At 44.2% G+C, this 12,452-nt stretch overlaps 1 protein-coding gene across 2 annotated transcripts in view; it reads right to left on the bottom strand.

Moving 5' to 3' along the window:
- Positions 1–12,452, bottom strand: part of DRC12 (dynein regulatory complex subunit 12 homolog) — a 106,527-nt gene that overhangs the window by 54,721 nt on the left and 39,354 nt on the right. The window lies entirely within an intron of this gene.

Below are 12,452 nucleotides of genomic sequence, written 5' to 3'. Positions count from 1 at the left end.
CCTGCCACCTGGTGCAGGGAACATAGGTGCCCCCCAAGTGCAAAATTCACATGCCCACGCACAAGGGGGGCCCGCAACAGGCCCCCAAAGTACATCTCTGCCGGCCTTTCAATGGCGGTTGAACCGCCATAGACAGGCTGGCAGGGTTGCAGCATCCTGATCTGGCGGGCGGTGCCCGCTAGGCACTGCCACCATTTTGTGGATGCGGGGTGGGTCCAACAGGCAATCGTAACAATTCCCTCTATTGGACCCATGGCGGACGTGCTTTCCGTCCGCCAGGCAAAATGCCTGCCATTCTGATCTGGCCGGCGGTAATTGGCCGCACAATGGCGGTGACGCCTCACCGGCAGGCTGCTGGTGGCGGGTTCACCGCCATCATGATCCCCCCCAAAGTGCTTCATTTGAGCTTTACTTTAATTGCTGATAACATTTTAAATATGTGTATAGTACATTTGCAAACATTTTAATGTTTTGTGTTAGAAAAAAGCTGACCTCTTACTAGCAGTCACTTAAATCACTTTTACAAAATCCTGTTGCTTTGCAGTCAGAAAAATAAAATTACACTCCGGTTTCCGAATAAGCAGAAATTTGTCATAAGACATAACCTGACATCTGCCTTCTAGTGCCTATATTGATACCTCTGCATTGGAATACAGGTACCATGCATACAGGCATTACAAACATTTAAGAGAACTCCACTAGAAGCCACTTGAGGCCAGAATTGACTTCAAAATAGCGAGCCTTATACAAAAGGCAGTTCGGGTAATGGGCCTCTCATTAGAAATCGGGTCTCCAGTTGGCAGAGGTATGCACCCTGTCCAAGTAGGGATTACAGTCCTCATCAGGGTAAGTCACAACACATTACCAAATTATCCTGTGATCACCCCCTGATAGCTTGGCACGGAGGAGGCAGACTTAACTTAGATGGCAATGTGGAAGTTATTTGTGCAATAACTTATACACCAACACAATAAATACACCACAAAAAGACTCCACAACAGATTAGAAAAATAGACAATATTCACCTGAGTAAGACAAGACCAAAACTATAAAAATCCATCAAGTAGTAGTCGAGATATTAAATTCTGTAGAAATTAATGCAATGCAAATGCAAAGTTCAGGCTGACCGCAATGAAGTGCAGGCTGGCTACAGTGATCCACTTGGGCCCGTTGCACTCAGTACCTTGGACCCTGGGGCGCAGCCTGTGTGGAGAGGCTTTGTGCTGTCCGGCGTCAGTTCCAAAAGGCTGTTCGGCGAGACTTTGCAGGACTTTGCGTTGCTTCACGTTGGATTTGGCAGAAACTCAGCTGCAGAACCCACTTATGAGGCCCTGAACTTGGAGAGGGCACCTGAAGTAAGGCTAGGACTCACAGAAGACAGATTCCAGCAGCGCCAACAGAACTGCAGGACGTTTTTTGGTTCTCTGAAATTTCAGAAACAGGAGGCAAGCTAACAAGCCTTTGGAGATCACTTTGAAGAGAAGGCAGAGTCCAGCTCTCATTCCAGCAGTGTCAGGAAGCAGCAGGGCAACAAGCAGGAAAGCAGTCCTTCCAGAAAAACAGTCTTGTTGAGTCCTTTGGGCAGCACCGCAGTTCTTCTGACAGAGATTCGGTGTAGGTCCAGAAGTGTCTAATTTGGGAGGGTCAGAGACACAGTACTTATACCCAAATGTGCCTTTGATGTAGGGGAAACTTCAAAGAGTGGTTTTAAAGTGCACAAGCACCCCTTTAGATCCATTCCGGTCTGCCAAGTTATATATGGGGAACACCAACCCTTTCGGGGGGTTAGGTCATTACACCTTGATGTCCCAGTGGGAGCCCCCTTTCTTCCCGTCTGCCCGGCTGGCCATCGGAATGCATATTTATGTAGAGGGGTGTTCAGCCACCCTTGACCTTCCTGGGTTCATGGCTGTTAGGGAGGAATGCAAGAATGGGAGCTGTCACCCTGTCCAGATGGGTATTGGAGACAGGCTGGAGGCTACATAAAGCAAAGAGCAGAAAAATGCACAATGTCTGAAAGTGGCATTTCTGCACTAGTAGTGTTAAATCCAACCTTACCAGCAAAGAACATTTATCACTACTTTTCCACTGATACCAAACACAATAAAGCTACCCCCCTGGGATCAGGAATTACCACTTAGAAGCCCGTGAGGGAATTCCCAATGCTGCTCTATGAGGGGAGTAGGCCTCACCGCAGTGAAAAATGAAGAAGGCTGTTATTCACTTCTAGGACATGTAAAGCATACAAGCGCACAACCTTCTGTTTGCTTACATAGCACCCTGCCCTCTGGGCTGCCAAGGGCTGTCCTTAGGGGTGACATGTAATAAAAGGTGGAGTTCAGGGCTTGGCAAGTAGTTTTACCTACCAAGTCACAGTGACAGCGAACTGCCCTTTGGTAGGCCCTGTCATGGCAGGCCAGAGACATGGTTAAGGGGCTACTTATGTGGGTGGCTCAAGCAGTGCTGTAAGCCCACTAGTAGCATTTAATTTACAGGCCTGAGTACATGTAGTGGATTTTACTATGGACTTATAAGTAAATTAAATATGACAGTTAGGTATGAGCCAATGTTACCATGTTTTAGGGACCGAGCACATGCACTTTAGCACTGGTTAGCAGTGGTAAAGTGTGCAGAGTCATAAAGACCTCAAAAACAAGGTCAGAAAAAGAGGAGGAGGAGGTCAAACATTTTGTGGTGACCCTTGAGAGAGGTCCATTTTCCAACAGACTTGGTTTGCTATGCCATTTAAAAGGCAAAGTTTGCATCACAGAAAGTCAGAGAAACACCAAAGGTAAATCAACACAGCCTCTTGAAACTACCATCGAAACAAAACCTAAACTCAACCATGCTTTTCCTGTCCCAGAGAATGCACTGGTATATTGTTTTACTCAGTTCTATGTAATCTGTTGTTTTGTATGAAGCACTGTGCTACCAAAGCACTAGTTAAATTCCATAGGAATAGTAATAAATGTCACAATGCATGCCGTTTATATTTTACCTACAAGTGTGGACAGACCTGGAACACAATTCCATTCAGTTGGTCTGATAGGTCTTCCCAAGTTTGAGACTGATTAACCTATAGTGAAGAGTTTTTTGTGATCATGCTTAGTTTGTGTTATGGGGGTTAGTCAAGGGTTAGAAGCAGATCATGCCAGAGCTGATTGGGAGTTTGGGGCAGAGCTTGACTGGTGTACTATAAATACAGATTTACTAAGGAGGCCTGCAAGCAGGTTTATACAGACGTGTACATCATATATATATTTTCGATTCAGGGGTTCTGAAAAGAGATTTATATACACACGTATACATTATATTTAATAAATGCGGCATTATAAATGCAATGTGATTTTTGCAGATCATCAAGCAAGTTTATGAAAAGTGTACACAGCAAATATAATTTAGTCACTCTTTGTACAGTAGCAGATCCTCACTGTTCTCAGGTCCCAAGTATTTTGAAGGTTCTAGTTTTTCTATTAAAATACTGTTTATGAGCCTAGCCACTTTTAGACAGCGTAAGATCCCAGTGATGCATGTCTTCCTATAGGCTGGTAGGTCTGTCTGTGCTGTAATGCAGTGTGTTCTTCTCTGAGCTTCTTGTGGTTTCTTTGGCAGGGGCTTGGTCTTAGTCAGCGTGGGCAACATCTCATGGTCGCTGAGGGGTTCAGGAGTTATGTCTATGGCATAAACTCTGCAGACTCCACCCTCCTGGGGCAGCAAAAGCTCAATGGTTTCTTATTCATAGTCAGGAATATCAGAAAAGATCATGCTTGCACAGTAACTTTACCCAAGCAAGCAGGGTTTAGATACTCCTTTATGCTCCAAAGAAGCCAAGCTTTGCAAGTATAGAGGACATGAACATGGAAACTAGGTTAGTTCTGACTTCCTTCTTGTTCCAGGGACTTCTGGGACATTATGGGTCAGTGACACACCACCCGCTGCTCAGCCCTAAGTAACACAAATCTCTAACACAGGAGTCCTCTCGACCCACCAAAACACGGAACGCGCCCAGACATCTTAACTACCCCTCTTTCTCTTCTTCTATTTCCTACCTTTGTTCTTTATCAATTCTTCCTGGATATGCTTCCCCACCGGCCAGTGGATGTAGGTGGTGGTCAATGTAATTGCATATATCCATAGAAAATCTATAAAAACGATTTAAACCATAAAAGACCAGTTCAGGCATTGGGTTGATGCCTTGCAACACCTGCCAGTTGTTTCAGCCCACTTTGCTTCCGTCAGTTTGTCACTCAGCATTTGCGATCCTCACGGTTTGGAGTTGTTACCCTTCTCAGTTCCCTGCCTCCTCCTTATCCTCTGTTTTCTCTTTTGTGACTGCTAAGTTCTTTTACTCCCTTACCTGTTTGTACTCTGGATCCAGGAACATGCTGCTGCTCACCATCTCTTTTTTATTTTCAAAAAGAATTACCTGGCCACCAGTTTTGGAACTGCTAGTTACTCATGCAGATTTTGAAATACAACGCATCACGTCATTGCATTTTACTTAACTAAAATGCAATGACGTGATGCGTTGTATTTCCAAATCTGCATGAGTAACTAGCAGTTCCAAAACTGGTGGCCAGGTAATTCTTTTTGAAAAAATATTGCACGTCCTACCGGGACCCCAAAACGGACGCAACCCCTATAGTTTAAAGCTCACCATCTCAGCAGCACTACCATGGAGTCTGTATCAGCCTCTGAGGTAATCCCGGCAACACTCCTGCTGAACCGGCGTGCTGCTTCGCTACATTCCTGCAGCCCCGGATTCTGTTCAGAGACATTCGGCTCCAGGCCTGATTCTTGGCACGACTGGGGCTAGTCACAGTATGTCCTTGCCAAGCAAGCCATGTCCAAGAAGACATTCTGGGAAGATCTCAGACTGCTGTTGGCGCCATTCTGAACCAGGGTCTTTAGTTTATTTTCCCTTCCCCCATTTTATCCCTGCTTCCTAACCAATGTATTACTATTCAGCGCCTTCGCTGGAACCCTCTTAGATGGGTTCCTGAGTGACAGCGTAGCTTTTCTTGCTCCACTGCGCATTTCAGTTCCAGGGGCACTTACACTTCTAATTCAATTAGCAGTGCACAAGTCGGGGGTACACATGGGTAAACAGCGTCCACCCACTCTTTTTACATGGTGGATACCATCCACCCTGCCAAGAAGTTGGGCCCCACTGAAAAATATGCTGAAATCGTCCCAGTGTCATTTGCAAACACCCGGACAGGTTCAGCAGGCCTGCATGTTGTTGTCTGCTTTCGATCCGCAACAACGTGCAGCCGGGGACGGGGCTTTCTCATTTCAGACTACTGATGAGCCCATGACAAAGGCCGAATCTGAGGGGTCATCAGGCCTCCTTTTGTTGGAGTCTCCTGGCTGGCAGCAGTCAGGAGCCTCACACACCTAGAAGCAAATGCAGCAGGGGGAAACAAATGCTCACACCTTGTTAGCACTTCATACATACGTAAGAGAGGCAGCTTTTCACTTTGTTCAGTCCCTGATTAGGAGATGTGCATGCACTGTAAGAATGTCAGACGTCTAGGTCTTTCCCAGTATTTACACAAAACAAATATCATTTATATAGTGCTTACTACCCTTGAGGAGGTGTTGTAATAATTTAAATATCACTTTTTTTCTTGTAAAGCACTGTGGGTGGAGGAAGTTTACGCTGACAGAAGGCAACATTGTTTTATGTGTAGCGTACAAAAGTGTGAATCTTGAGGAGGGTTTCCCTGTATACTGGAAATGTGCTCCAATGTACTCATGATAGACATGTTAAACATATATGTTATGGCTTAAGATCTGATGTCACTTCTTATGATGCTACTTCCTGTGATGTAACATGCTGTGATGTCACGTGCCATGATGTCACTTGTATACTGATTAACTAGGTTAGTCCCCCCACTTCTTTTTTTAGGACTTGTGCCCTGTTAATTAGGAATGTATAAAACACTCTAGCAGAGTCTGTCATGTTCTCCCTTTTAAGTGAGGGTTAGACCAACCTCTGCCCCCTCCCAAACACCAGGGCAGGGAGTAACAAAGCGCATCCTTAACAGGCATTCACACAATGACTTTGTAATCATCCCCTGCAGAGAACAATTTTATGCTTAAAACATGCTTTTCACCTTCCCGCTCTGTAATAAAATGCCTGCCTGGGGGCCCAGGGTGGGACAAACAATTTAAAGTAATCTCTGCTCTTATGAGGTGATGGGGAGCAGTGAAAATATGTGCGTGCTCCTGTTTAGCAGCTCTTCTGGTTTTTGGGAGAGACAAGCTTGGACTGATAGCTGTACACTTATTAAAGTAAAGCAAAAGAGGTGCTAGAGGAGGGAGGGAGGGTGCGAGGAGTGCAAAGTGAGAGTAGGAAAGTAAATGTTGTTGTGTTTGTTGTGTATTGTGTGCTTTCATCATGCTTACCTGGGTCTCCTTAGTTTAATTCATTCAAAAGGAGGTCCACGGAGAATGAGTAAGAAATCATAATTTGGCTGCATCTTGGGGTGGGCTGTTCTGTGTATCACAAAAAAGCTCCCTCTGACATCACAATCATCCCTCTCATAGTAATGTTCAGCCACAAGCAAGCCACATGCTTCAATGGTAGAAGTAGAGATGCTCACTGAAGACGGTCTGTTTGGGCTTCAGTGCTGGCGATAAATTTGTAGAGGTGGGCGAGCCAACAAATTACCATGCTGGGCCGAGCCAAGGCTCTGACTTGGATCTTAGGGCCCGATTCACAGAACTAACTTAAGACAAAATCCTAAACTTACTACCATTTTGGTATTCACAGAAGGCACTTACTCATTGCGGTATTCACAGAAGTTAGGAGTCCTAACTTTAGGACTCCTAAATGCCTTCTGTGAATACCGAAAGTCTTAAGTTAGAATTTTTCTCCGTTTAGGAGTCCTAACTTTACTACTCCTAAATTAAGAAAAATCCTAACTTTAAGACTTTCGGTATTCACAGAAGGCATTTAGGAGTCCCAACTTTACTACTCATAAACTGAGACAAATCCTAACTTTAAGACTTTCGGTATTCACAGAAGGCATTTAGGAGTCCTAAAGTTAGGACTCCTAACTTCTGTGAATACCGAAATGAGTAAGTGTCTTCTGTGAATACCAAAATGAGTAAGTGCCTTCTGTGAATACCAAAATGGTAGTAAGTTTAGGATTTTGTCTTAAGTTAGTTCTGTGAATCGGCCCCTTAGAGTCCATGCACAAGCCGATTCCTGAAAATATTTGCTATGGAATTCCCGCAACAAACATTGTGTAAAATATGGTAAAGTCTCTTCGAAATTCAATTATTTCTTTACCATGTGGAAGCTTTAACATTAATAAGGCACATTAGAGGACTGCACTAAGAAGTACTACAACTGGAAGCCTGAATTCACATATTCGAAAGTGCTTTCATACATGATAATCAAGAAAAAAAGAGTTTGGGTGAAATAAGAATTTACTTAAGATCACATAATTTAAGCAGAGAAGGCACAATGTATCCAGATTTTCTGGTTTCACTGTGTACAATGCCAGGAAATGGGTCTCTATTTGTCTGCGCATATTTATGTGTGCGGGGATGTCTCGGTTAAAAGACTGCACAGTGTACTGTTATTCTTTGCCTTTCACTAAAGTGCAAAGATTTCAATGACTGACTGTATGCCCTAATATCCACTATTTGAACACATTTTATGAAAAAAGGTCCTTGCGGTGAGAGAATCCCACACACTTTCCTTTTTCAGTCCTCGCTCGCTGCACATGCACATTTTACTGCCGTATAAACTTTCCGCCATACCATATTTAGACCACACCAGCCACCACTGCTTTCACATGTTGATAAAATGAATCAAAATGAAGCATCATGAATTAATTTTCAAATAAACCTTCATCGCAAATAACACAATTAATTTTAGAAGCTCATGCACAACACTCATATGCATAGAGAATTTTCACTAGTCTACAGCGCACACAGCATTGGCTACAGTGAACAGAAACCCTTCATTGCCCCACACAGAATAAAAATATTATCCTTAAATCTTGACATTCATTTGCAACGATTATTGTGTATTGATCCTTCTTTCTTTCCCTTCCTATGCACTGATTATGTTTTTTTCTTCATTGCATCATCTTGGAAAGAACCTCATCTTCACAGCCTCCCTGAATTGCTTGGGTTTCAATGTTTTTTTTTTTTTATAGTTTCAAATAGCGCAAACTTGGCCCGAAGATATCAGGTATCAGAGAGCTTTACACATGAGCACCAATTGCATTACAGACGGACACATTCATTTTTGTTGGGCACGGGGAGATTAACTGATTTGCCTAGAATCACAGGATGTTGAGCATCGTTGCCAAGACTTGAACCTGGTTCCCCAGGTTCGAGGTCGACTGCTCTAGACATAAGGCCACATCCTCTCTCTGGGCCTCATTTATGAGGCCGTGAGTCACTTTTACTACGCTGGTGCGTCACTTTTTATGACGCACCAGTGGCGTAAAAAATGCGCCTTGTTGCGCCATATTTACAAATTGACGCATCTAGGTAGATGCGTCACTTTGTAAACCCCTGCGCCACATTATACCTGCAACAGGTATAATGTATGCAAGGGGGGCGTATTGACGCAAGGAAGGGTCGTAGAAGTGACGCAGTGAAATCTATGAGATTTCACTGCGTCACTTTTAGAACACCGTTGCATCAAAATCTTGCGCCTGCCTCACAGCAGGCGTAAGACTGACGCATGCCCTTTCACATGGGGCTTGCCCCATGTGAAAGGACGCATTGCTGGAGTTGTGTCACTTTTGATGACACACTCCAGCAATACGTCACTTTTGCGCTTACAGATACGTCAGAAATACTGACGTATCTGTAACTCATTGCGACATGATGCATCATATATTAAATATGACGCACCAGGAATGTCGCAAGGAGAGCGCACTGAGAAGTGACGCATCGCTGCTTTCACGCAGCGATGCGTCATTTCTCATAAATGAGGCCCATTATCTTTATTAGCTTTCTCAGAAGAGAGATCCAGAGTTTGCTGGCTATTACAGAGAGGGATGTTCTCTTAATTTCTCTCTTAAGGAGGGAGGGAGGGTCGGCTGGGATGTCAGCTTAGAGAAGAGTAGTCTCTTCAGCAAATGTCTTTTAAGCTTTACATGGACAAAAGTTTTTCCTTTTCCTTTGATGGTCTTCTGAATGATGCACAGAGTTTACTTTGTGACCCAAAGAAAGGCTAAAATCCATGACTACTCCCACATTTATTTCCTCTGTGTACATCAAGTTCCTGGAGCCATTTGATGAGGCATGGTAACTATTCCAGTCTCCACATGTCAAGATCTATACTTTTGATGAGTTACGTCTGAGATAATTAGTTAGCATCCTTTGGTTGATGGCTTGGAGACACTGGTTTAGTCCTGATCTGCCCAGATCCCTTGATGTTTCTTGTTTTAGGATGAGCTGAGGGTCATCTTGATTACTGTAATATGGAAAGCTGAAAAATTTGATCAGATTCAATCGGGGGCCCTCTTCTTGGAGAGAAGCGAGGTAATGACCGATCCATGCGCTACGACTGCCTTAATGCTGAATGGTGGTGATGTTAGAGAGGGAAGGGAGATGAAGTTTGATCGGTCAAGCTGGTGAGAGGAGAGTCAGTCCAGAGGGAATTCTTTTACGCAGAGTTCTTGCAGTCACTCTTGAAGAAAGTGTTGGTCAACCATGTGAAATAGAGCTATACGCCCAATAGATCAAGGGTTACTACTTATTTTCCAGCCACTGTTGACTTCTCCCAACAAGGACCTCAGAGCGGAATATCTGCCTCTCCTAGAGTGGAACCCAGTTTGTTACATTGAGAGTATTTTTTTTCTTCAAGGAAATCAAAATGCTGGGTGAAGGCTGCTCTTTTAATTAGTTTTCCAAGGAAAGCTCAGTTTGCGATTGGTTCGTAGTTGGACAGGTCTTCTGGTTCGAGGCTGCTCCTCTTTTAGCATGATAGCTGGATAACTTGTGTTCTGGTAGAAAATGACCACATTGTACAACTGTTTATTGTAGTAATGGAGACTACACTGGAAGTAGGTTCAAGTAGATTTATTCACAAGAAGATGACATTATTTCCAAAACGAGCGGTTTATTTCCAAAACGAGCGATGGTTCAAAGGAGCAAGCCAAAGTATTTTTAATTAATAAATGTGAAAACCGCTCGATGCATGCGGTCGAGTAGAGATTAGATGATGAAGAAGCAGATGCTTGAAATAGAGATGAGAATCCAAAAGAAACTTAAATAGGCTCACTTACGTTTTAGTAGAAATGTCAATGTCCGGAAGTTTCTTTAGAAGGTTCACTGGAGTATAGATGAGGTTTCTCACCGCAAATGAAGTTCTTTTGAGTTGGCAAAAGTACATTTTGCATAAAATTGAAGACAAGGAGAAATAAGTGAACGCTGTCTTCATAAATCCACTGCTCCCAACGTCGCCAATAATTGTGTAGTAATGGAGGCTACACTGGAAGTAGGTTCAAGTAGATTTATTCACAAGAAGAACAGCTTGACAACCACAGGTAGCAGGAAATGTCTTCATACCCTCAGCCAGGCAGTAACTGTTACAATCAAGGGAAAACACTCTAAGCCCCACAGACCATTCTAAATGACATGAAGAGATTCCAGATGACAGAGGGTCATGGAATGACATGTGAAGATTCTAGATGACATAAGGAATACCACATTTATGATGTTCATTACTTGGCGTGCAGTGAATGGCAGTAGGATCTTCGGTGACTGGATGGGGTAGAGGGTGGGGCAGGGCTCTGTAAGGAAGCACGAGAGCCACTAGCGTTGAGCAACTCATGAAATTTCATGATACTTCATAAAGGCAAGCATCAGCTGTCTTTTGATTTGGCGCAATGCTCAATGTCTCGGCTTCAGTCACCTATGAGTTTGGCGTCATGTTGGTGAGATGAAGTTCTACATTTTTAGTCTTGGTCATCAAGTGAAATGCGATGAAGCTGCAGAGTTTGTGAAAACTGAGGCTTGCAGTTGTGGGTGAAGATCCTATGGAGATCTCTCGTGGACAGAGCTTAATTTGTGCCAGTGGTTCCTGGTGGTGGGCACAAACACTCATTTTTAGGAAGGCGGACTCACTTTTCCTCAGGCTTTGACTTAGGGCAAGAGAGTGAAAGGAAAAACGGAGAAGGAAGGACAGGAAGCACAATCGTAGAACAATGACAGGGAAAAAGGAAGTGGTGAAAAACAAGCTGTTAGAGTGAGATAAAGATTCAGGAAGTGTACATAGTAGAAGAGGTCGGAGGTGGAACCAAGTAACTGGCAACCCTGGCAGTCCAAGTGCCTTCGTAGACTACTAGGAAAAAGTTTGGGCACCTGTATTATAATTTTTTTTTGCAAATTAAACACAACTCGATCTCCTCTTGACAGTAGCAATTGTAGCTGGGTGATACAACCTTTTGGCTTTCCAGATGGATGCTTTCTTGCTCCTGTTGAATCTCTGTAGGTAGGTTTTGTTGAGAGGGCCTCTGGGTTTCCTTCTTTGGCATTGAAGTGCAGCCACTGTTGCGATATTATACTCTTTTTACCACCATTGATCGCAGGTGTTTTATTGTGGACGGTTTGGGTAAGTGATCCTCCGGCTTTTTGAAGAGGACATATAGAGACTTAACAGGATGAGTGGCTGCAGGTGAGAGCTGGAATGAGATCTAAGGCCTGGAACACGATATGAGGAGGGATCGCCCATGTGCTATGGACAAACTGTTGAAATTTGGGTTCTTGACGTTGTGGGGATGCAAGAGAATAGGTGGTGAAAAGGGGAAGTCTGCTCTTTCTTTTACACTCAGTGTGAGTGGGTGCGGCGCGTTAGGGCTCCGGAAAAGTATAAGATGGGGCGAACTGCGGAAATGGACATTGTGTCATTTGCATGTGTCTGGGACATGGTGTAGAGGACCCTTGATAGAGAGGGGTGGACATGGTAGCAGGCTGGAGGGGTTTTAGGATGTAGTGGATTCAGAGTTTGGGTAGGAAAGGATCATTGGAGGCAATTGGGGGAGGGCGGAATGACAGGCGGTTAGAGACTGAGAAGGGAGCAGGAAGTCGAAGGAGATAGGGTAAGGTGGGAGAGGAAAGTGCTAGAGGGAGAAGTGTTTCGAGGGTGCAGCAGTGGTGGGTTGGGAGAGGGAGTAAGGGTGTTGGAGCTGGACTGGTGGGGTTAAAGGAGTGGTAAATGAGTATAAGCAGAAAGGGGAAGATGGCAATAGTGAGTTGGTGTTGGGGGCCAGTGGGAGGGAGGCGGCAGCGGATGCCAGCCAGTGCTACAGTTACGCTGGAGGGTATGCATCTTTGAGGGTGAAATATGCGCTTAGAGGAGGGAAAGAGAAGTAGTAGAAGGAATAAGAGGAACAAGGGGTCTGCCTTTAGCTTAAGGATCTCATCATGGATTGTGCATGAAAGCACCCCACACATACCACAAGATTTGTGCA

The sequence above is a fragment of the Lissotriton vulgaris genome, chromosome 2_1 (genome assembly GCF_964263255.1).
Source record: "Lissotriton vulgaris chromosome 2_1, aLisVul1.2, whole genome shotgun sequence".
NCBI lineage: Eukaryota > Metazoa > Chordata > Amphibia > Caudata > Salamandridae > Lissotriton > Lissotriton vulgaris.
Note: the sequence above shows the minus strand (reverse complement) of the source record. Positions and strands in the feature narration are given on the sequence as shown.